Here is a 23891-nt window from a genome sequence, read left to right as displayed (position 1 = left end):
TAGAAATTGTGAATATCAAGAGTATTTTCAGACATGTTTATCAAGAATATTTTCTTCTAGCCTGAGGCTGTCTACTCATTTTCTTAATGGTTATTTTGGAAGCTTTTGATTTTGATGAAGTCTATTTTTTTTTTCTCCTATTATGGTGAGCACTTTCTGTGTCCTAAGAAATCTTTGCCTGCTCTGAGAACAGAAAGCTGTTTTTTCTTCTGAAAGATACATTTTATTCTAATAGCTTTACATAGTTTGGCTTTCATGTTTCAGTGTAAATTTACCTTGAATTAATTTTTGTGTTTGCAGTGTGTGGTAGGAGTCGAAGTTCATTTTTTCCTCATTGATATACAGTTATTAAGAGTTAACTATTGATATCAAAACTTAGAATAAAGTAAATTAAAAGCTTGAATGCCAATTATATTGTGCTATAAAGTCGTTTGGCTAGTTAATACATATTTTTCTTGAGACAAAGTTGTCTTGCAGGTTCATTGCCAAGACTAAAAATTAATAATCAACTGCTTCTTGTTGAACTTGAAATTAGAACAAAGCAATATCCAAAAACTTGTCCAATGTATGAAAAAGAAAACACACAAGACTTTTTTTCCCCCCTTGATTCCCTCCTAAAATGAGGGAATCTGATGCGGTCCCATATGGTTTTATGATGTGTTTCATTGGATCAATCATTGCTTAATTTGTATCTGTTGCAAGTTGTATCTTTTCTGTTAACATATGGAAGAAGCTCCTTATTCATGTATGTATGCTAGTTCTAAAACATAGTGTCAAGTGGTATAAAGCTCAGTCTTACTTGGTTGCAATACACAGAAACTCACCTCAAAGTTATTTAAGCAAAAAAGGAATTTGATTCAATTATGTAACCTGAGATGCCCAAGGGTTGAGCCTGGTTAGGCCAGATATGTATTGAAAAATTTACTTATGTAAAAAACATTTTTAAACAGATAAAAAAAAAGATAATTAAAAAAAAAGTGGGAGTATTCCATTATTCTGAACTCTCACTCTAGAAACCTAGTATTTACAGATTAATGCTCTAGATTTCATAATCTATGACATCTATATTTAAGCACCTATATTTAACATTTAACAAACTATGGAGACAAAAATATACTCTGACAGTCAAAGATAGGGCAAATTACTTAAATAAAATTGAGATATCTGCCCCAAATAGTAATAATGCAATTTGTATCCATTTTCTAAAGAATTATCCAATTAAAAAAAAAAGAATCGATTTGGTAACTCAGATTATCAGTATTTTCTTTCTAAATTCAAGCTGCAATCTCAGAATTAGTTTGCTGACTTTGGTTTAGTTGGTATTTATTTAGGATTTCTCTGAAAGATAAGGAAACAGACAAGAGGGATTGTGACATTTCAAATGTGGGACCCAAACGCTCACTTGGTCTCCGAGGTTATTACCATCCTTGTTAGCTTTGACACTTAGAGGCACGACATGCCTTTGTGCTGTTTGCAAAAAGCTGGGTGAGTTGAAAAGCATAGATTGAGTACATTTCCAATGGTGTTTGGGTCTGCAAGCATTTGTTTTTTGAGCCCTGCCGAGTGCTGGGCCAGGGCTGCATGGAGAGAGCTGTTTCCGTTGCGCAGACTGGCTGCCTGATATCCTAGGTGCTGATAGCGGCCGCCAGCGAACCCTGCTCCTTTCCATTTCGCCAGGTCCTCATTTCATCGGAAAACACGGTAGCTGCAGACGCACAGAGACTTTTTCCTCTTCTTTCCCCCCTCTGCCCCCTCCCTAGACCTCTCTGGGCCTTGACGTCACGTGTGCTCCTTTTGGTTGCCATAGCAACCCCATTCCCCAAGCCCTCTGTCCTCTCCTCTGGTCGGTTCCACAATGGTACAGGCAGCATCGCGCTGCACAATGGTTTCCAGGCAGTGAGAGAGGGTGATTCAGCAAACCACTCTTCGTCTTTTTTTTTTTTAAACCTCCCCTTCTCTTTTTATTTTTATGGGGGTGGTTGGTGCTTGTTCCGTGCTTACCTTTTTTCTTTCCTTTTTCGTTTTTACAGTATTCCATTTTTCTCCTCACCCCTCAATTCCTAGGGGCTCGAGTGACTTTACGCTTGGGTTTTCTTGGCAATCACCTGTCCATCATTAATTTTAAACAATTTCCCCACCTCCAAACAATCTATTCCTTATTACAGTTTGGAATGTGGTTAATGAGAGACAAGTAGGGAGGATTTCTGGGGCAAACACTGCTGGATCAGGATCGTAGTTCTCAAGCACGGAATGGTAGGTGGCTCTTTGCTCATTCTGGGTTCTAACCGGTTTTTTGGAGGGTGGTGTGATGTCTATTGATTGCTCCTGGTGGGGCGGGAGAGTGAGCATGGGAGAGGGGGGCAGAGATGGGGTGGATAGGAGATTAATGAAGTGAACTACCTCTGAGGCAAGAAGCCACCAGCCTTTCCTTCTGTGCCGAGCATCTCTCCTAGGACTTGGGCGTGTTGAAACCTTTCTGTTTGGAGTAAGGGTTGGCAGAGGGTGGGAGGGAGCATTTTTATTGTGACCAGGGGTTTTTTAGACCAATGCAGAGCTGCAAAAAGGAAGAGAAAATTAGAGAGAGAGCGAAACAGCTGTGCTTGTTAGAAGTGCTTGCCTTAGTCCCATATTTAAGAAATGCTGTGGGCTCCATAAAACATTAAAAAAATCGCATCTTTAAGTTATGCGTTTATGCTTACTTCATGAGATGTTGTGCTTAAAGAGATATTTGGGGGCATATTTACAGATTTTAGTTAGGGAATGGTATTTTTTTATCTTGTAGTTGCAAAACTAACAGCATTACTCTTGCAGAGAGACCCAAGGCTTAATCTGAGCTTGGGAGAGGAACATAGAATGGGAAGTGGCGGGGGGTCAGGTTAAAGATAAGAGGAAACATTGGCACTGCAGTCGTACAGGTAAAGGGTCCCTTTAAGAAAGTGATCTAGTCAACAGCAGGCAGCATTTTTTTCTTTATGGCATGGTTCCCAGGTACTCTGTACTGGGATACTGTGTCCCCTAGAAATGTCAGAGCCCATTTGGGAGAAAAAGATCTATCATCAGAAAGGACCAGGGCAGTATATTTAGCAGAAATAATATCTTTTTGCCTGCAGCAAAATAAATGTGATTTATAGGAAGATCTTCAAGAAAATCAAGACTAGAGCCATTTCAAGAAAATTACAGGCATGTTTCTTTTTCCCCCCTCCTCTCCATTTAAATCTAGAGACCAAGTCTCTGCTTTTACCCCCTTAAATGCATGCATTCCTAGGGTACTGCAATTTAACCACAGCAGAAGAACGGCTTATCCCATGGCAGCTGGCGCTGAGGCAGTCACAAGGTTGTTTACACGGGCTGTCTTTGCTGCAGAGATCCACAGCGTCTGCACAGCCACCCTCCCTGCCTTGGTGTGTTGACAGTAACTTTTATGAACGGACCCGACAGAGGCAGGCTGAGTCCTATGGGACAGGCCACAGTTTAGACGGAAGGAAATTGGGTCTAAGCGCACCAGGCATTGCCAGTCCAAGGTCCGATTTCTCCCTCTGACCCTTGTCTGCCAGTTGTCAGACCCCGGAAGATCTCACAGAACGCTGATGCATGTGTTAAAATGGTTGCAGGAAGGCCCATGACTCTCAGAGAGGCTTCTGTAAATTTCTGCCTTAGGTGAGTGTTTGTGTTGTACATCTAGACAGTGATGCTCACGCTCATGGATGAGCTCGCCAGCTTCCGACTCCACTTTGGAGCCATCGGATTATAGGGGTCAGACAGTTTGGATGTAGCAGTTTTGCCATCTCTGGGTATGTATTCCTTCCACCACCTTGATCTCACTCTTAAAATTGACACAAAGTACTAAGTTAGCTTATTTGATCACACAAAGCACACTGGGTTTTCTCGCCCTGACAAGGGAACTGGAAAATCCAGTGACAAAGGTGGTATGACCTTAGATATTAAAAGAGTCTTCTTGCTTCCTCATTTGCGCATCACTCCCTCTCGTTGTTGCAAGGTGTCTTTAATCCGACAGTCTCCCGGTGTTATAAAATCTTCACAGTGTGGGTGAAAAGACTCTTGATGATGAGACAGTAAGAAATGATACGTCCAGTGGGAAAGACCAGGTGCTGCCTCCAGCTTCCTGCTTGTCTACCCCAGAACAGCATCTGCTGTGGGGAGGAGCGTGTTTGCCAGGCTGGAAGGGGATGTTCACGAACGGATCCCAGAGGGACCAACTGTGTTTTTGCTGTCATTGTCTGGTATGTCTGCAGCTATTAGGGTTTAATGGTTTCATTGTGGTCAATATTTTTCAAGGCTGAAATGAACTGAGAATGGATGGTGGATGCCCTAAAATATGTGTATATTAAAAAATTACAGGAAAATTCATAGGATTTCCCTTGTTAGTATATCCTATGGGAATATCATAAGCAAAAGGAATCTGCCTAAATTTTAAGTAATGCGATAAAGCCTCCCATATTTAAAGGGAGGGCTTTTTGTTCTTGTTTGTTTGTTTTGTGTGTGTGTGTGTGACTTTATGTAAGTGAATCTTAGTCTTTGAGTACAGATGATCAGGGAAAGAAGGCAAATTGGGTTTCTCTTGTTAAGCATGAGGGCAGATGCTCTGCCCTCCTGATCCAGTTCTGGCTGCAGGTCCCATTTGTAGCTATAAGACTTTACATGGGATTGGTGTGCTTAAGTCAAATGATTGCTTAGTTGCTAGTGAGAATAATGAACTCAAAGCAAGAGAGACTTGCTTCACTTAGAATAAGAAGTGATAAACTGACATTTTAAATTCTTTCTCCATTGCCCCTGTTTTGTCTTGTAGTCTCTTTTATGCTTTTGGTTGGACGTTGCAACACTTACGCAAAAAAGAGGCACAAAGTGTCCAAGGATGACACAAAGAGGTACAGTGCCTTGTTTGCTATGAGGGCTTCCTTCCTACCATACTTGCATCTTTTACAGCTTCTTCCGAGGACTAAGGACTTGTGGGAAAAGTTGGGCCCATAGACTGCAGGGGGAGATGCTTATTGATAAAGAACAGAATCCATTTGCTTCTTTAGCATATGAGAGATATTTATTGCATTGCATAAGTCTGAAATAAGACACTGTTGCTGATTCAGATACAAGACCATGCTGCAAATTGATTGAAAATTTAATTTGGATCTGGAGCCTGGATTTTCAGAAATGTACCTGTCTGTACATATTTTCATAGCAGACTTGTAAGGGTTTTGACTAAAGATATTTTAGTTTGAGTACATTTTATCCTTATAAGAAAATCAAGGCAAAGAGGGAAAAGTGGAAAGCCTGTATGTTTCAGGTTCTGTTTCTCCCCACTATTTAATGAAAGAGAACTCTGTTTCTTAATTGTGAATCTTGGTAGAAACTCTAAATGGAGACTTCAGGTGATATTTGAAAATTCTTAAATTGAAAGAAACATTTTTTAGTTTAAAAAGTGGACTGCAAGTTTCTAATTGTTTTTGATAAAGGATTTTCTAGTTGAATTGACATTTTGGATTTATAACAAGCCTTTCTCACTGGTCTTATCCCTGGTGACTGTGAGATGTGAAACTCATAGGCTTATAGAACTGATGCTCCTAGGAATGGAAATTAAATTTTGAGTGGAGAAAGAAAGAACTGAAGTTTCCTTAGAAGCATTCCTAACCCATAGCTGCTCTAAAACCTCACATGGCACACAGGTATAAAATGAAATTCTCCTCCAGGGCAATTAGGCATTTGCAGAGTGGCCTGCATAATAACAAACAAGACTTCTGCTACATTGTGTCTGTGTGTGTGTGTGTGTGTGTGTGTGTGTGTGTGTGTGCGCGCGCGCGTATGAGTAAGCAGGAAAACAAATACATAACCCAGTACTGACTTGTCTTCATAGATGTAAAATCACCTCCTGGGTTTTGGATGTTAACCTGCTTGGGTGCTTCATGTACTTTGTGAAAATGAGTTTCTTAAAGTAATCATCCTCTTCTCATGCATTGGAAATAGGATCTGAAAGCCCGGATAGAGAAGTCAGGCTGGTGTGTCTGTTATTTGGCAGTGTTCATTCAGCGTCTGTGCTTCCTCCGTCATAGCACTTATCCTGGAGCCCAGTAATTGCCGCTTCCTGGGCTTCACGTATTCACTACTCAGTTATAATCTCTGTCAGGCACTGACTGTGTCTGCCTGGTGCATAGTAGGGGCACAATCACTATTCCATGAATGAAGGTATCCCATGCACAGAGTTATCTAAGTACTGTGGGTGGCAGAGTTTGAAACTGTAACACAGCTTCTGGGCTTCCCTGGTGGCTGAGATGGTAAAGAATCGGCCTGCCATGCAGGAGACCTGGGTTTGATCCCTGGGTCAGGAAGATCCCTTGGAGAAGGGAATGGTTACCCACTCCAGTATTTTCCCTTGGGAAATCCCATGGACAGAGGAGTTCATGGACTCTCAAAGAGTTAGACATGACTGAGCAACTAACACACACACATACAACACAACTTCTGCCATTAGGGAGCTTATAGTCATTTAGGGAGCTGAGGTTAAATAACAAATGTGGTATATGAGCAAGTGTCCCTATTCAACAAATGCAATAGGGATTCACAGGAGAAAGAAATTCACCCCTTCTGAAATGGTGGTAGGCCATGTTGGGATGGGGAGGGCAGGAAGATGTGGTGGAGGAGAAGTCCAACACCAGTCCTAAGTACTTGGCCTGGAAGGGAACTCTTGCTTGGAACAAGTGTGTGTGTGCTCAGTCATGTCTGACTTTTTGCAACCCCGTGGACTGGAGTCCACCAGGCTCCTCTGTCCATGGGATTTTCTGGGCAAGAATACTGGAGTGGGGTGCCATTTCCTCCTCCAGGGGTTCTTCCCGATTCAGGGACTTAACCTGCATCTCCTACCTTGGCAGGTGGGTTCCTTACCACTGAGCCACCTGGGAAGCCCTAGAACATAGAAAACTGGCCCAGTCCTGAGATTTTTTTCCAATAGAATGTCAAAAAGGAACAGTAGCAGACTTCTGTAGCTGGATCAGATTATGGAAAAATGTGCATAAGGCCTCCTTCTAGCTTTACACCAACTTCAGTTTTTAGCATTTTAATTTATTTTTTGCCTTCTTTATTAAATAATTTTTGTTGGAGTATGGTTGCTCAAATTCAGTTTAGTTTCATTTTATTTGACAAAGTTCAGAAAATTTTCCACCTTCTCCTTTATCGATGACTCTGTAATGCATTTTTCCATATGAACCCATTGTTCTTTTGGGAGCTTATAGTTGAAGCTGAATAGGGTGCCTCCTATCACAAACTCAAATGCATGTCGACCAAGGTAACAATTACTACTTGGGCTTATGTTCAGATTTTAAAATATCCAGCTACTCTGGTGATGGCCACACCAGAGTTCTAGTGTTTGATAAATTTGGACAGAGCGAACTACATTGAGATTTTATTCCTTCCCCTTGTGTGCTCACTATCCATCCCCCAAAGTCTTTGTTAGTCTTTTGATTTTTCTAAATGCAGGTGAAATCCCCACTGAAATGGTAAAATCAAACTTGATTGTGTTTTTGCTTTGATTTTAGGCTAGCGTGAGAAACACCCATGGCAACACCATCTCAGATCTCTGTTATGGCGACTCAGGCAAGAAGCTGTTGAATTAGACCCATTTCCTGTAGATGAGAAACCGTACAAGCAGTGGTGAGTTGCAAACTTAAAAATATTCCTTAGCAGGAAACATGTGATCTATATAATCAATTTAAATATTGCATATGATTTAGTGTGTGGATCTGAAGAAATACTGCTCCCAAATCATGTCAACTAAAGAGGTGAAAATCACTGTTTAACTGATGGTATGGTGCTATGCTATTAATACCACGTGAAGGAGCTTGAGGTCTTTAGGTGCATAAGTGCGTCATACAGCACCATGATGCTACCACCCTGGATGATGCTAGTCTAAGTAAGATGATTGCAGTGAGCAATTTCCTGTGGCTGCATAACAGTTGGATATTTACATAACAGTATTTTTCGGTGGCATTTATTATCTGCAGCATAATTCTACATTTTACTGCTTCATCTTCTCTAGTAGAATATTGGTTCTGATCTAAATTCTAACACTTGATTCCTTTCAGGAACTTATATGCTTGTATATGGGGCTTCTCAGGTGGTGCTAGTGGTAAAGAACCCACCTGCTAATGCAGGAGACACAAGAGATGCTGAAGACACAGGAGACGCTGGTTTGATCTCTGGGTTGGGAAGATCCCCTGGAGGAGGCCATAGCAACCCACTCCAGTATTCTTGCCTGGAGAATCCCATGGACAGAGGAGCCTGGTGGGCTACAGTCCATATAGGGTTGCAAAGAGTCGGACATGACTGAAGCAACTTAGCATACACACAGCATGCATGTACATATATATGTGTATATAAGATATATGTGATATATATTAACATAACATTTAGATCTTTAGACATAAGGGAAGAGAAACCACATCATAGTTTTATAAAACTACATTTGTGGACATTATAACCTACAAATTCTTTGCTTAATAAAGACAGTATTAAAAATAGATCCAGCTGCTTTGCTATTTGGAATCACTTTAAAATATTATTATTTTATAAAAATATCAGCTCACATAGGCAAAATATATTTTTTAATCAAATACTTGATGTTTCATAGTTGCCAATGTCAATAATCAATAGACTCCAATGGAGATGAACCAGGTATAATCTGTCAAAAAACATCTCTTAGAAATAGATTATGACAGTGATGCTTATAAGACTCCAAAAGAAGCTGTTCTAAACGGGTGATCAATATCTCTCTTTCATTTGCTTAGTGGCTTATATAACTCTGGGTATATAGGCTGCCCTATGAATCAATGCATAACCCATAACTGTGGAGTATTAATGAAATTAACCTTGTACTTTTTTCACATCATGAGTCTCATTACAGTCTGATTATGATTACATTGAGGAAGCAGATATAATAGTCATCACTATGCTGTGCTTAATCAATATGTGTTAAATGAGTGTTTTTTATGACTGAGAAACATATGTAATTGCCAGTAATCAACCATTTTGATTTCAAACAAGGGTGATTATTTTTATGGCTGAAGTTAATCTTTTGAGTCACAGGTCACTCCCAGTGATGTCGAAAATATATATTGCCCCCTCTTAAACATGTATTCATTAAGCAAACATTTACTGAGAATCTGCAGTATAGATATCATCCTTTGCACTTGGGATAGATGAGAAAGACAGCACCTGCTTTAAAGGAGCTGTGTTTAAAGTATGTGACACTTGTGATAAAGTATGTCATTAAAAAAGGGAGTGATTTCTAAAGAGTGGGGTACTTATCCACTGCTATTAAATGGGTAGCCATCCAGTGCTGAAGGAAGTGCCGTAGAGGAGAGTCAAAGACAGATGGGATGGGGGTTTGGAAGGGAAGGCTTCCCAGAGGGAGCAAGATTTTAGCTGAATGTTAAGGGCAATAAGAGGTTAGCTAGAAGAAGGGGAACAGTGAGAACATTTTTCAAGGGCCTAGAGACTTGAGGGAGTATGATTGATGGGGGGAGCTAGATGTCATTTACTACGCTGGGGCATAAATGGGTATGGTAAAGATAAAGCTGAAGAAAGGTACAGGAGATATAATATGAAAGGGTTTTAAAGACAAAGCTAAGGAGTTTGTATTTTATTCCACAATAAAGAACCTCTGAAAGATTTTAAGTAGAATGATGCGATGAAACATTTTTTAGAAAATACCATGTACTCTAGATCCCATGGACGGAGGAGCCTGGAAGGCTGCAGTCCATGGGGTCGCTGGGGTGAGACACGACTGAGCGACTTCACTTTCACTTTTCACGTTCATGCATTGGAGAAGGAAATGGCAACCCACTCCAGCATCCTTGCCTGGAGAATCCCAGGGATGGGGGAGCCTGGTGGGCTGCCATCTATGGGGTCGCACAGAGTTGGACACGACTGAAGCAACTTAGCAGCAGAAGAGTACATAAAACAAATTCAGTTAAAGAATAATTACAAAGCAAACCTTGTATAACCAGCAACCCACTTCAGTGTTCTTGCCTGGAGAATCCCAGGGACGGGGAGCCTGATGGGCTGCCGTCTATGGGGTCGCACAGAGTCGGACACAACTGAAGCGCCTTAGCAGCAGCAGCAGACTCCCTTTGTGCTCCTTTTCCTTCCCCGCTAGAGGTAACCACTACTTTGCCTTTTGTCACTTATCCCCTTGCCTTTCTTTGTAGGTTTTCAATCTTGTAATCGTGGTGAAAGAAAGTGACGGTTGCTCAGTCGTGTCTGACCCTTTGTGACCCCATGAACCACAGCCCATCAGGTTCCTCTTCCCATGGAATTCTTTGGGCAAGAATGCTGGAGTGGGTTGCCATTCCCTTCTCAAGGGTATCTTCATGACCCAGGGATTGAACCTGGGTCTCCTGCACTGCAGGCATATTCTTTACTGTCTGAGCCACTAGGGAAGCCATGGTAGTGTATATATATATATATTCTTAATCACTTGATTTTGTGAAACCCTCTAGTGAAAGTGAAAGTTGCTCAGTCATGTCTGACTCTTGTGACCCAATGGACCATGGAATTCTCCAGGCGAGAATACTGGAGTGGGTCAAGCCCACATTGTAGGCAGATTCTTTACTAGCTGAGCCACCAGGGAAGCCCAAGAATCCTGGAGTGGGTAGCCTATCCCTTCTCCAGAGGATCTGCCCAACCCAGGAATCAAACTGGGGTCTCCTGCATTGCAGGTGGATTCTTGACCAACTGAGCTATCAGGGAAACCTGTGAAATACTGTAAGGCTCATGTTAATGTATGTAGTTTATTCAAGTAACTTAAGTAGTATTTGACTCTATGACTACATCAAAATTTACTTATCCATTTCACCATTGATAGACATTTGGATCGTTTCTATATTACTTATGTGTGTCTGTCTATGTATGTTGTTTTTGTTCAGTTATTAAGTCCAGCTATTTGCGACCCTATGAACTACAGCATCCCAGGCTTCCCTGTCCTTCACTATCTCCTGGAGTTTGCTCAGATTCATGTCCATTGTGTCCACAATGCTATCTAACCATCTCATCCTCTGTCATTTCCTTCTCCTTTTGCCTTCAAACTTTCCCAACAACAGGGTCTTTTCCAATGAGTCAGCTCTTTGCATCAGGTGGCCAAAGTATTGGAGATTCAGCTTCAGTATCAGTCCTTCCAATGAATGTTCAGGGTTGATTTCCTTCTGTCAATCCAAAAGGAAATCAACCCTAATTATTAACCTGAGTTATTTATATATAAATGTACTAAGTAAATTTTAATAACGACACATATTTATATATGATAACATTAAGTAAACATATGGTACTTTTTATGTACATATATTGTTGCTCATAGCTTCTAGAGTACATGTATAAGAACTTCTCTAGGATACATATCAAGGAAAGGAGCTCTTGAGTTTTGGGGTTTGTGCACATTAAGTTTTTCTGCTGCTGCTGCTGCTGCTAAGTTGCTTCAGTCGTGTCTGACTCTCTGCGACCCCATAGACGGCAGCCCACCAGGCTCCCCCGTCCCTGGGATTCTCCAGGCAAGAACACTGGAGTGGGTTGCCATTTCCTTCTCCAATGCATGAAAGTGAAAAGTGAAAGTGAATCACTCAGTCGTGTCCAACTGTTTGCAACCCCATGGACTGCAGCCCACTAGGCTCCTCTGTCCATGGGATTTTCCAGGCAAGAGTACTGGAGTGCATTGCCACTGCCTTCTCCAAGTTTTTCTAAATAATGCCAAATATTTTTCTCAATTGATTGCATGAATTTACATCCCCATCAGCAGTATATAAAAAGCTCTATATCCTCACCAACACTTCATTTTTAAGTTCTCAAAATTTGCTGATCAGGTGGATACCTAATAGTACTTCATGCCACTCATGAAGTAGTAGTTTGCATTTGCTGACTACTAAGGAAGAAGAATTGTTTTAATTTTTATTGGCCATTTGATCTTCTATTGTGAAGTGCCTGCTCAAGTCTTTATGAGACTAGTCTTTCCGAATGACAACTAGCACTTATGGAGTTCTTGCTGTGTAATAATCACTGTGCTAAGCACTTTACAAACATTTAATTCTCATATCATCCCTATGATTTATAGATAAGGAAACTCAGGTTTAGAGAGGTTAAATAAGTTGCTAGCAATCACGTAACCAAGAAGCAGAGGATTTAGCATTTAAGCCCAGGTCCTTCGGACTCTGGAGTTCTTCAGTTTCTTTTTTTTTAATTTATATATTTTTGGTTGTTCTGGATCTTCATTGCTGCAAGTTGCTTCGTTTTCTCCAGTTGTGGTGAGCAGGGGCTACTCTCTAACTGTGTCGCGTGGGTTTCTCACTGGAGTTGTCTTCTCTTGTTGTGCAGCTCAGGCTCTGAGTGCTCAGGCTGCAGTAGCTGCAGTATGTGGGCTCAGTAAAGGCTTGTGGGCTTGAGGGTGAGGGCTCAGCAGCTGTGAGGCATGGGCTTAGCTCCTCTGTGCATGTGGGGTTTTCCCGGATCAGGGATTGAACCCATGTCTTCTGCATGGCCGGCGGATTCCTTACCACTGAGCTACCAAGCAGTTTCTTGAATCACGTTTGAAAGGGGTTTAGATCAGAGCCAGGGGACTTATCAGCTACTATGGCAGGAGCTCAGCTAAAAAATAATAAGGGCATAAACCAAAGAATCATCAGGACACAAGCGCAAATTAATTGAACCCAATAATGAATGTCATGGGTGAAGAAGAGGGAGGATTTTAAAAGTCTCAAATTTTCAGACCTGCTGGCTACGTAGCTTCAAAGTTAGTAGTACAATGTATATTTAAATATATTCTAGGTCTTGTAGTAGGCTTTAAGAATATATTTGATGGTTGCACTATTCACTGAGAGATGAATTTAATTCATAGGATTATAAAGTTTAGGGTTTAAAGAGACCACAGTGTTTATTTGGGTCAACTCTTTACTGTTTTAAAATGTGAAACCTAGTGTGAAAAGAAGTTAAGTGTCTTGTTCAAGATCACAGGTTACTGTCAGATTAAGAATAGACACCTGAATGAAAAAGAATGCAAAGAAATAGCAACTTTTTTGATTTTTTTAAAATCAATAAGTTAAAATAAGTTGATCTACTTTATCTCCTAAACATTTCTCACATCAGTTCCCTTTGAAATAAATCTATTGCTAACAGCACAAATTAGGGCCTCATCATCACTGTGAGCAGTTTTATTTAAAGTAGTCTAGCATATTATCTTCTTGCTCGTGATTCTACCAATGAAACCTCCAGATCTGATGTGCAGTTTTTACTGTGTAACAACCCAGCTTACTTAGATATGCTCCATTGCCTATGTAATAAATTCCCTTCTGCTTAAAATATACCATACTCCCGTCTACCTCCAATTTAGCAGTGAATATCTCTCCAATTACCTGGGGACACCAATGCGCTTCAGTTTCATCACACACTCAAGTGTATTTCTTCCATAATTTACTTCATGTTGTCTCTTCTGCCTATATTCACTCTCTCCATCCTTTACTTAGTCATTGGCCATTTTTAAAGACCTTTGCAATTCAAAGAATGATCTGGGGACCAACAGCTCAAACACTGTCTGGAGCTTGATTAGAATCACAGCATCTCAAGTCTCTCCTACATCTACTGATTCAGAATTTTTCCCACAAGATTCTCAGCTGGTTTTTTGTTTGAGAGGCGCTGCTTAGACTCACATTAGACTTCATCAGATGTTATCTCCTTTCAAAAACCCTTCCTGAATCCTTCCATAAGGCTGAGGTGTTCTCACTGCAGCCTATGCATGCCTATCTCACTGCATTTTGTTGTTCAGTTGCTCAGTCACATCCACCTGCTTGTGACCCCATGAACAGCAGCACGCCAGGCTTCCCTGTCCTTCACTGTCTCTCAGAGTTTGCTCAAACTCATGTCTGTTGAGTTGGTGAGGCCATCCAACCATCTCATCCTCTGTCTCCCCCTTCTCCTGCCTTTAGTCTTCCCAAGCATCAGGGTCTTTTCCTATGAGTTGGCTCTTCCCATCAGGTGGCCAAAAGATTGGAGCTTCTCACTGCGTTACTACAGTGTTTTATTAACTGTTTAATGTCTATCTCTCCACCTTAGCCTGTGAGTAATTTGAGCCAGATCTAATCTCTGACTTGTCTATGCCTAGCATAGTGCCTGATACTTGTTAGTACAGCATGAATATATGTTGACTGGTTGATAAAGCAAAGAAGGCTGTTAGGCTGCTTTCCAGATTGTACAATTCCCAAAGTATATCCAGAGGTACAATTTTCGATGCATTTTTTGGTAGTCTAGTTATTTTTCTACAAGTCCCTTGGGCTATGTTTTTTCTGCTTGTTATTTTCTTTCTCCTTCCTCTGTTTCTTTTTCTTTCTTTCTTTCTATTTATATATCTATCCATATCCGTACATATATATAGAGAGAGCTTCTCTTTCCAGGTGGCTCAGTGGTAAAGAATCCGCCTGCAATGCGGGAGATGCAGGAGACGCTGTGTTGAGCCCTGGGTTGGGAAGATCCCTAGAGGAGGGCATAGCAGCCCACTCCAGTGTTTTTGCCTGGTGAACCCCATGGACAGAGGAGCCTGGCAGGCTGCACTCCACATTGTTGCAAAGAGTTGTACACGACCAAAGCTACTGAGCATGCACGCACCATGTGTATATATTTCTCTCTGACTTTGTGTCATGATTTAAGGAGCCAGAATGTCCTCTGGTTCTCAGTTCTCATGTTTCTGACCCTGATATAATGTGTGAGAGTCCCACTTACTCCTTTGGTTGAAAACTGTTCCTATTACAATGGAAATCTGATGAGAATTCCCTGGTGGTCCAGCGGTTAGAACTTGGTATTTTCACTGCTGGGGTCTGGAGAATTGGTTGGAGAACTAAGATGCCACAAGCTATGCTGTTAGGCCCCCCAATATTATGAGGTAAAGTGGCTGGAGAACTAACCTGATAAACTAACCTCAGTTAAAGTATGATTGACTTTAATGGATTTTGAATATAGATAAAATTCATGGTTGGTTAACTGTCCTACTGCATTAACAGGAAATGGAATATATAGGAAAAGTTGTTACGTGGAGAGGGAATTAAGAGTGGTCTGAAACAGAGTGCTTTGTAAGGGGTCTAGCAGATTATTTAAAATTTTTCATTATATTATTTCTGGAAAAGGAAGAGAACTTGATGTTAGATTCTCACTGCAGCTTTGTCATGAATTAATACCTGTTGGGTCAAGTCTTAACCTAGTTGAGTTTCAATTGTGTATGAGGGAGTTGTGATAGATGATGTTTAACTTTCTTTTTGACTGTAAAAATTATATGGATTAAATTGTGCAGATTGAATTAAAGCATAGATTAATGCCCCAAAGACCAGGCCAAGTGGAGTACCTTGGTGAGGGTGGGCTTGGTCAGTGAAGGGACATCATAGGGATGACAAGCAGCATCATGGGCAGCTGAAGGGGAAGAATAGGCCAGATAGAGATTTAGAGGATCTTGAAGATAGACTTGCCTATGCCCAGTTTTGCTTTGACCCGTCCCCATTTATTATCTTTGGCTTAATTCTACCCATTCTCACTCTAAATCTAGGGATAAAGTATTTTAACTATAGGAAGTCACCTCTAATTATTGAGATTTTATTATCTGTAAGGAAGATAACTTATGCATACACAACCAAATTGACTGCCTCTGTTTTCCTAATTTATATCTTTCTTTATCTTAAAATTATCCTCTGATATTGAAGGATTAGTGTGCGTAAATCTTTGTTCATTTATTTATGAGAAGATTCTTTAAAACTTTGTCTTTAAAATCATGGTTTCTAAGCTGTATTTGGGACGTACCAACATATCAGATAAGACTACTGGCATCTTAGTCACCTTAGAAATCATATCAATGTGACACATTTACTTGAAGGTTAATAATTTCAGTGGACAGATTACTGTGGTAGAATTTTTGAAGAATGAAGGAGACACGTCTCCTTCTTTTCCCTCCTTCCTTCCTGTTTCCCTTCCTCTCTCCATCCCATCCTCTCTTCCCCTCCTTCCTTCCTTTCTCTCTCAAGTATTTATTGGCTGCCTCTGTGCTAGGTGCTCCAGCTTCAATAATCAATTCATCTCACATGTAGGATGAATAGTTGCTTTAACAGAGGACAAGTTCGGGAACAGTGCAATTACAAATCACTCAACTAATCACTCAGACCTTCTTAACTGGGGCTCCACAGAAACACATGAGTCCCTGCTTTCTAAGGTAGCCATTCTCAAGCTTTGTGGCCTCTGGATTCCTTTACACACTCGATGGTTGTTGAAAAACCTGAGGAAGTTTTGTTCATGTGCGTTATATCCATTGGTATTTGTGTGTGGGCCCAGTCACTCAATCGTGTCTGACTCTTTGCGACTCCATGGACTATGGCCAGCTAGGCTCCTCTGTCCATGGGATTTCTCAGGCAAGAATACTGGAGTGGGTTGCCATTTCCTTTCCCCAAGGGATCTTCCTGACCCAGACATTGAACCCACATCTCCTGTGGCTCCTGATTTGGCAGGTGGATTCTTTACTGCTGTACCACCTGGGAAGCCTCCCCCTACCATTGGTATTTACAGTATCAGAAATTAAGATATCAGTTTGAAATACTTCGGTAATTAAAAAGTAACAGTAAACTGTTAGATATGTTAAATAAAAGTAATGTATCTTTGAATGAAATCTGCCTTTTACAAACCAAAAATAAGTTAGCGACAAGCTTGGTGTTGCATTTTTGTATATCTGTTTAATGACTGGCTTAATGGAAGACAGCTGAATTCTCTTATCTACCTATGCCTTCAGTCTGTGTTAAATCACACACCATGCATTCTCTGGAGGACTGTATCACAAATCTGAAAGAAAAATAAGAGTAAAATGGCAAACTGTGTCTTAAGATTATTTGGAGTTAGTTTTGACCTCAGGGGCCCCTCTGAAAAAGTCTTGAGGACCTTCAGGACATCTATATATGATACTTTCCTGGAGTAGGAAATGGCAGCCCACTCCAGTGTTCTTGCCTGGAAAGTCCCATGGACAGAGGAGCCTGGCGGGCTACAATCCACGGGGCCGCAAAGAGCTGGGCATGACTGAGCACATGTATAATACTTGGAGAGCTACTTTGGCGGGTTTATGTTGATGTATGGCAAAACCAATACAATATTCTAAAGTAAATAGCCTCCAATTAAAATAAATAAATTTAAATAAAAAAACCAATATGACAAAAAGAAGTATTTATTTACTTATATTTGGCTGTGCTGGGTCTTCGTTGCTGCAGGCAGGCTTTCTCTAGTTGCTGTGAGTGGCGGCTTCTTACTGCGGTGTCTTCTGTTGTTGCAGAGCCCAGGCTCTAGGGTGTGTGGGCTTCAGTAGTTGTAGCACATGGGCCCGGTAGTTGCGGCTCGAGGCTCTAGAATGTGGGCTCAGAAGTTACCGTGCACCGGCTCAGTTGCCCACACAGCATACGGAATCTTCCCAGACTGGGGATTGAACCCATGTCCCTTACATTGGCAGCCAGATTCTTAAGCACTGAACCACCATGGAAGTCTGGAGAACCACTTCTAAAAAGCATCTGTTGTATGCAATGAGTTAACATCTCTTTTATGACCTAGAATGGCATCTTTCGTGTAGGAACAGAAACTATATAGTGTGTTCGGTCATTCAAAGGAGAAACTTGAGATGAGAAATCCTGTAAGATTGTAACCTCTGTGAAGGCAGAGATCTATGTCTCTTGTTTCACCTATTAGCTGTCACAGGGCCTGACACCTTGTTGACTCTGTGAATCTCAGTGATAGAACATTCTAAGGTAGATATATACCTTTATAAGTCACAGTAGCCCCAGGTGGAATTCAGCGAGTGCAACAAATAAAGGTTAAATGGGTATTGTGGAGTTGGAGGGAGCAGCCGTTTTTAACTAAGGTGTTGCCAGGAGGGATTCATGAGGAGATGGCATCAGAGTGGAAGTGGGAAGGTAATTTTAGCAGTCAGCGTTGGAGTTAGAAAGGTTACTTCTAGAAGAGGCAATAGAATGAGTAAAGAAAAGAGTGGGCTTGGGGTTCTTAAGTTTAGGCTTATGTGATACAGGCACAGAGGAGATTGAAGTCAAACACGGCTGAGAAAAAGTGTGGGGCCAGATTAAGGGAGCTCGTGAATGATCTCTGAAGGAATTGGGTCTGTTTTCCATAGACCAAGAAGAGCTACCGCTGTTTTCTGAGCAGAGTGAAGAAAATGAATCTGGCAGCAAGACTGAGAATGGTTTGAGGAGGAGAGAGGATGGAGGTGAGCTGAGCTGCTACAGGGAGGGAAGGAATGAGAATTGAAGAGGAGGTGGTAAGAATGGGCAGGAAAGATCCAGTAGATAGAGAAGGTACTCATGTCCAGATAATTTGGAGTAAGAAGGGCTTCCATCAGTAAAAAAGGGGAATGCCAGGTTCCTTTTGATTCATTGTAGACACAGCCACAGTATTACTAAGCAGTTGTAAAAAGGTCCTTGGGCTTTGGTTTTTCCATATGTAAAAACGCAGAAATGGATTTCTTGTCTGTCTGTGTCACGAGAGTCCATGGAAGCATTAGTGAACTCCTTCATAGAAAAGTGCTCCGCTAATCTAAGCCATCAATAATAAGAATGAGAATGTTTGCCAGGTGCTTTTGCTCCTCTGTTGAAGGCTTGCTATGCAAATATGAAATATTGCCTGGAACTATTGTCATTGTTAATAATAGTAAACTCATTACCACGAAATGCCTACACAGCAAACTGATTCTCTGTCAATTCCAAAGTGAGATGACAAAGCCAGGCATTGAAGTCCCTTCTGTTTTGTTGATTATGAATCTTGCTTATTGTAAACTATTTTCCTGGTTAGGGAAGACATCCTTTTAAGAGCATTTGAATCTCATTGTATCTCATTACTTCCATCATTCTATTCTGCTCAGGTTTCTTATTGCTATTGGGAGCCTCATTATCCTGAATTTTCTCTCTGCAGATAGAGGTGTACAGCAGTGGATGTGTCTGGTACTTGCATCTGTGCTCTTGTTAATTGTGGCTACTTCCATTAATTTAACACTCAGCTGTATAGCATGGTGCTCAAGCATATAAACTCCAAAGTTTAAACCATCTGGTTTTAAAGCCAAATTCTATTACCTCATGTGAATGATCCTGGTTAAATCACATAATCTCTTAAGCTTCAGTTTTCTTATTTGTAAAATGGTACTATTAATAATAACGCTACTGATCTCATACAGTTATTGTAAGGGTGAAGTGAAGTGAAGTGAAGTTGCTCAGTCGTGTCCGACTCTTTGCGACCCCATGGACTATAGCCTACCAGGCTCCTCTGTCCATGGGATTCTCCAGGCAAGAATACTGGAGTGGGTTGCCATTTCCTTCTCCAATGCATGAAAGTCAAAAGTGAAAGTGAAGTCACTTAGTCGTGACCAACTCTTCGTGACACCATGGACTGTAGCCTACCAGGCTCCTCTGTCCATGGGATTCTCCAGGCAAGAGTACTGGAGTGGGTTGCCATTTCCTTCTCCAGGGGATTTTCCTGACCCAGGGATCGAATCCGGGTCTCCTGCATTGCAGGCAGACGCTTTACCGTCTGAGCCACCAGGGAAGCTCTATGTAAAATACATGAAGTGCTCAGTAACTGCCGGGTTTTGTTTTAGTTTTGGTCAAATTTATTACTATTATCATCAACATGTCTTCTTTTTTTAATCAGGTTCTTGTTGTGTGTTTTGTTAATTCATTATTTGTTTACTGAGTTAATTTGTGACCACACAATTGATCATCAACCTTTTCTTTACTGAGAATAACATTCTGAAGAATGCCCCAAATCTTAGAAATGTTTCATTATTTTGTGTATATGTATATATTCATACTGGGCTTTCTTTTTGCCTAGCAAATCAGCTGTGTTTAATTGTGCAGTGAATAAAGAGATCTGACGACTTGTTCTAATCACCTGACTGGTATTATTCCTCATGGCACAGTGTTGTCTTCCTACACAATCTTTCTATAAAAAAATTTGTTAACCATCCTCCTTCTGAACTTTTGTGTCTTATTCAGTCTGTTCCCAAGATCTGTAACAGTATGTTTCTGTCCTGGCTGTGCATCACGTCTCTTGGAACTTCTAAAGGCACCCTCCCGTATGAGCTTGCATGCGTTGAGATCCATTTGAAACATACACCAGACCCTTTGTTCATACTGTTGAGGCTTAGTGAGTTGTTTGGGCTATAATGAAACCTTTGCTCTGTTCACCAAACCAGGGCTTATTTTTATAATTTGCTTTAATAGTTCAAGATTTATAGGATTACTGTGGTCCTGCTCAGCACCCAATCAGTTGTTATCCTTTACAACTGATGCCTATCAGTTCTCCTCTTGTCATAGTTGTGTAGATTGAATAGTCATCCACTATCTCTCTCTCTAGATTGCCTCTTAACTTCTATGGGACAGGAAATGCATGAAGGTAATGGTCCTATTTCCTATGAAAAGTTGATCCTTATTCGCTAATAGTGAATCTATTCAAACTGTAGAGGATAGAATGAAAATGACTACTGAAAATAGCTGCTATTTGAGGTGGGAAGATGATGGAGTAGTAAGGCAAATCAGAATAAATTAGCATTTAATCAGTTCCTTCTTTTATGATTCCAACATTGAGTATCTGTCTTAATCGTTCTGGCTCAGAAATTGTTCAGATGGATATACTAGGCAGGTGTTTTCTTTTTGAAAATTGTGATGCTCAATCTGATATTGTTGTTGTTCAGTCACTAAATTGTGTCTGCATCTTTGTGGCCCCGTGGACTGTGGATCACTGAAATTTAAATCTAGCACCTCAGCTCTCCCCACCTTTCAGTAGGAGGTGCACTTACTTTAGCCCTCTGCCAGTTGTGTGATCTTGGCCATGTAACCTAATGCCTGGCTTCTTGGTTTTCTCATTTGTAAAACAGGCACAATAAATGCATCTGTCCCGTAAGGTAGTTTTGAGAATTTTACTTAATTTTCACAAGAGATATAAGGTATTCTGTAAGAGATTTAAAGTTATTAGAACAAAGCCTGGCACAGAGCAAAACTTCAGTAGCTATTAGCAAATATTACTACCCATCTGAAATAACATGATGGTTTAGAACCTGATTCTGGAATCAGACTTACTTGACTTGAGTCCCAGGCCTGTCACTTACTGCTTGGCTAATTTGCAGTTCAGTTCAGTCGCTCAGTCGTGTCCAACTCTTCGCAACCCCATGGACTGCAGCACGCCAGGCCTCCCTGTCCATCACCAACTCCCAGAGTTTACTGAGACTCATGTCCATTGAGTCGATGAATCCATTCAACCATCTCATCCTCTGTCATCCCCTTTTCCCGCCTTCAGTCTTTCCCAGCATTAGGGTATTTTCAAATGAGTCAGTTCTTTGCATCAGGTAGCCAAAATATTGGAGTTTCAGCTTCAGCATCAGTCCTTCCAATGAATATTCAGGACTGATTTCCATTAGGATGGACTGGTTGGATCTCCTTGCAGTCCAAGGGACTCTCAAGAGTCTTCTCCAACACCACAGTTCAAAAGAATAAATTCTTCGGCACTCAGCTTTTTTCATAGTCCAACTCTCACATCCATACATGACTACTGGAAAAACCATAGCTTTGTCTAGACGGACCTTTGTTGGCAAAGTAATGTTTCTGCTTTTTAATATGCTGTCTAGGTTGGTCATAAGTTTTTTCCCAAGGAGCAAGCATCTTTTAATTTCATGGGTGCAGTCACCATTTGTAGTGATTTTAGAACTCAAAAAATAAAGTTAATTTTGTTTAATTGTGGACTCCTCTATAACCTCTCTGAGCCTCTGTTTCATTTATAATTGGGACAGTGGTAGCATCTCCTTTACAAGATTCATTGGAGGAATACACAGAAATCACATTGCATCTTTCATTGAATATTAGGCATCATTTTTGTAATTCTTATGGCACATGCATTATGTAGTAATTGTAATAGTAAATGCTCATAGAGCACTTACTCTGAGCCAGGCAACATCTCAAGTACACCGCATGGATTATCTCATTTATTCTTTGCAATACCTTAGAGTGAGGCAGGCACTATTACTGTGCTCCTTTTACAGATGAATAAATTGTGGCACAGAGAGGTCAAGCAACACGTTCAAGATCCCATAGTTGCTGAAGGTGGAGCACAATCTGAACACTATGCATTGCACTTCATTGCCTCTTATGACAATAAAGAAACAAGTCGACTACAGTGTCTGGAGGGTGAAGTTACACCGTTAGGCTAATGACTGAGGCTCTCCCTGTGTACCCCCTCTTTCAAACCCTACCTCTATTCATACCTTTAATCAGATAAACCTGATTAAAATGAAGATTGATAAGTAGCACTGTGAAGACGAGGGGCTTCCCGGGTGGCACAGTGGTAAAGAGTCTGCCTGCCAATGAGGAGACTCAAGAATTGTGGGCTTGATCTTTGGGTTGGGAAGATCCCCTGGAGGAGGGCATGGCAACCCATTCCAGTATTCTTGCCTGGGAAATCCCATGGACAGAGGAACCTTGCGGGCTACAGTCCGTGGGGTTGCAAAAGAGTTTTACGTGACTGAGTGACTGAGAGCGTGCGCGCATGCGCGCACACACACACACACACGCACACACACACGCACACACACACACACACACACACACACACACACACACACACACACACACACACACACACACACACACACACACACACACACACACACACACACACACACACACACACACACACACACACGGAAGATGAGAAGGTGAGGCAGTTCATAAAAGGGGGACCTGAATTCTCTGTGGTTGAATCTAGAAGGAAAGCCTCCAGACCTCCTTGCCCCAGATAAACTCTCCTGTCCTGGGTTGAGGTGGGAGGGCAGGTTTACTGAAGATTCTCATCTTGTTTAGCTCCAGCCTGTCCCCTTTCTCTGCTGCTGCCTTAGTCACTGCACGACTGTCTGAAGCCCCAGGCAATCACATACATTTCCTATTTACGTATTGATAAGGAAAATCAATATTATTTATTGTCCTTTGTCCTCTGTATGTTCCTGGCAATGGTTGAAGTGACTTTGCCCTGTGCTGTAGATGCCCTTAAACTCTGTATAACAGAATAATGCCTGACCACAGAGTGTGAGCCAAGGGGCATGGGCTTTCAAGTCCTACAGATCTGGTCCAAGTTTCCAATATGACACTAGGCAATTAGTTAACAATTTTAAGACTGACTTTCCTCATCTATAAAATGGTTATGTTTTACATATTCCATAGTTTTTGAAAGAACTGAATGTAAGACATTTTTAGTATGATGTCTTGCTACAGCAGAGAATTGCATTTTGTTATTGCTGTTATAACACTAAAACTTTGAAAAAGATTGGCTTGCTTTGGATCATTGCCAAGCAGTTTCATTATTGAAATAACTAAAGAAACTCAGTTGTTATCATGGCAAATGCCCTGAGGTACTTTCAATACAATAAAATAATTTTATTTTCATCCTTATTAGCATGCATGCTCTGGGTGACCCTACTAGGTTTGGGAAAAGTAAGCTGTGAAAAGGGTTTAGGGTTGTAAAGTACAAGAAAAAAGTGAGTCTATAAAATAGTACTCTGCTGTTTATTTATCTAAGTGAAATAATGTATACAGACACATTTTGTAGATTCTTAAATCCTTTGCAAATGTAAGATTAAAAAATAATTTCCATAGGAATTCTAACAAGAAGAAAAGAGTGGAATTAATTAGCCTAAGAAGGCAGGGTAAAGAGGAGATCTTAAATTATATGTTAAGGAAAATCAGTTCAGTTCAGTTCAGTCGCTCAATCATGTCTGACTCTTTGCGACCCCATGGGCTCCAGCATGCCAGGCCTCTCTGTCCATCACCAACTCCCAGAGATTATTCAAACTCATG

General features: G+C 41.0%; 1 protein-coding gene across 9 annotated transcripts in view; it reads left to right on the top strand.

The window, feature by feature from the left end:
- The window catches only part of MAPK10 (mitogen-activated protein kinase 10), a 379167-nt gene continuing 356959 nt past the window's right edge, over positions 1684-23891 (top strand). For 7 of the 9 annotated variants that reach the window (XM_013964774.2, XM_018049689.1, XM_018049691.1 and 4 more), the window contains exons 1-2: positions 1684-2253; positions 7542-7656. The gene's annotated coding sequence lies outside the window, so the exon portion shown is untranslated. Of the gene's footprint in view, positions 2254-4021; positions 4242-4807; positions 4887-7541; positions 7657-23891 lie in introns of those variants that run through there. The other 2 variants (XM_013964769.2, XM_013964770.2) reach the window with 2 other exon arrangements.

The sequence above is a fragment of the Capra hircus genome, chromosome 6, assembly GCF_001704415.2.
Source record: "Capra hircus breed San Clemente chromosome 6, ASM170441v1, whole genome shotgun sequence".
In the NCBI taxonomy this organism is placed as follows: Eukaryota; Metazoa; Chordata; class Mammalia; order Artiodactyla; family Bovidae; genus Capra; species Capra hircus.
Note: the sequence above shows the minus strand (reverse complement) of the source record. Positions and strands in the feature narration are given on the sequence as shown.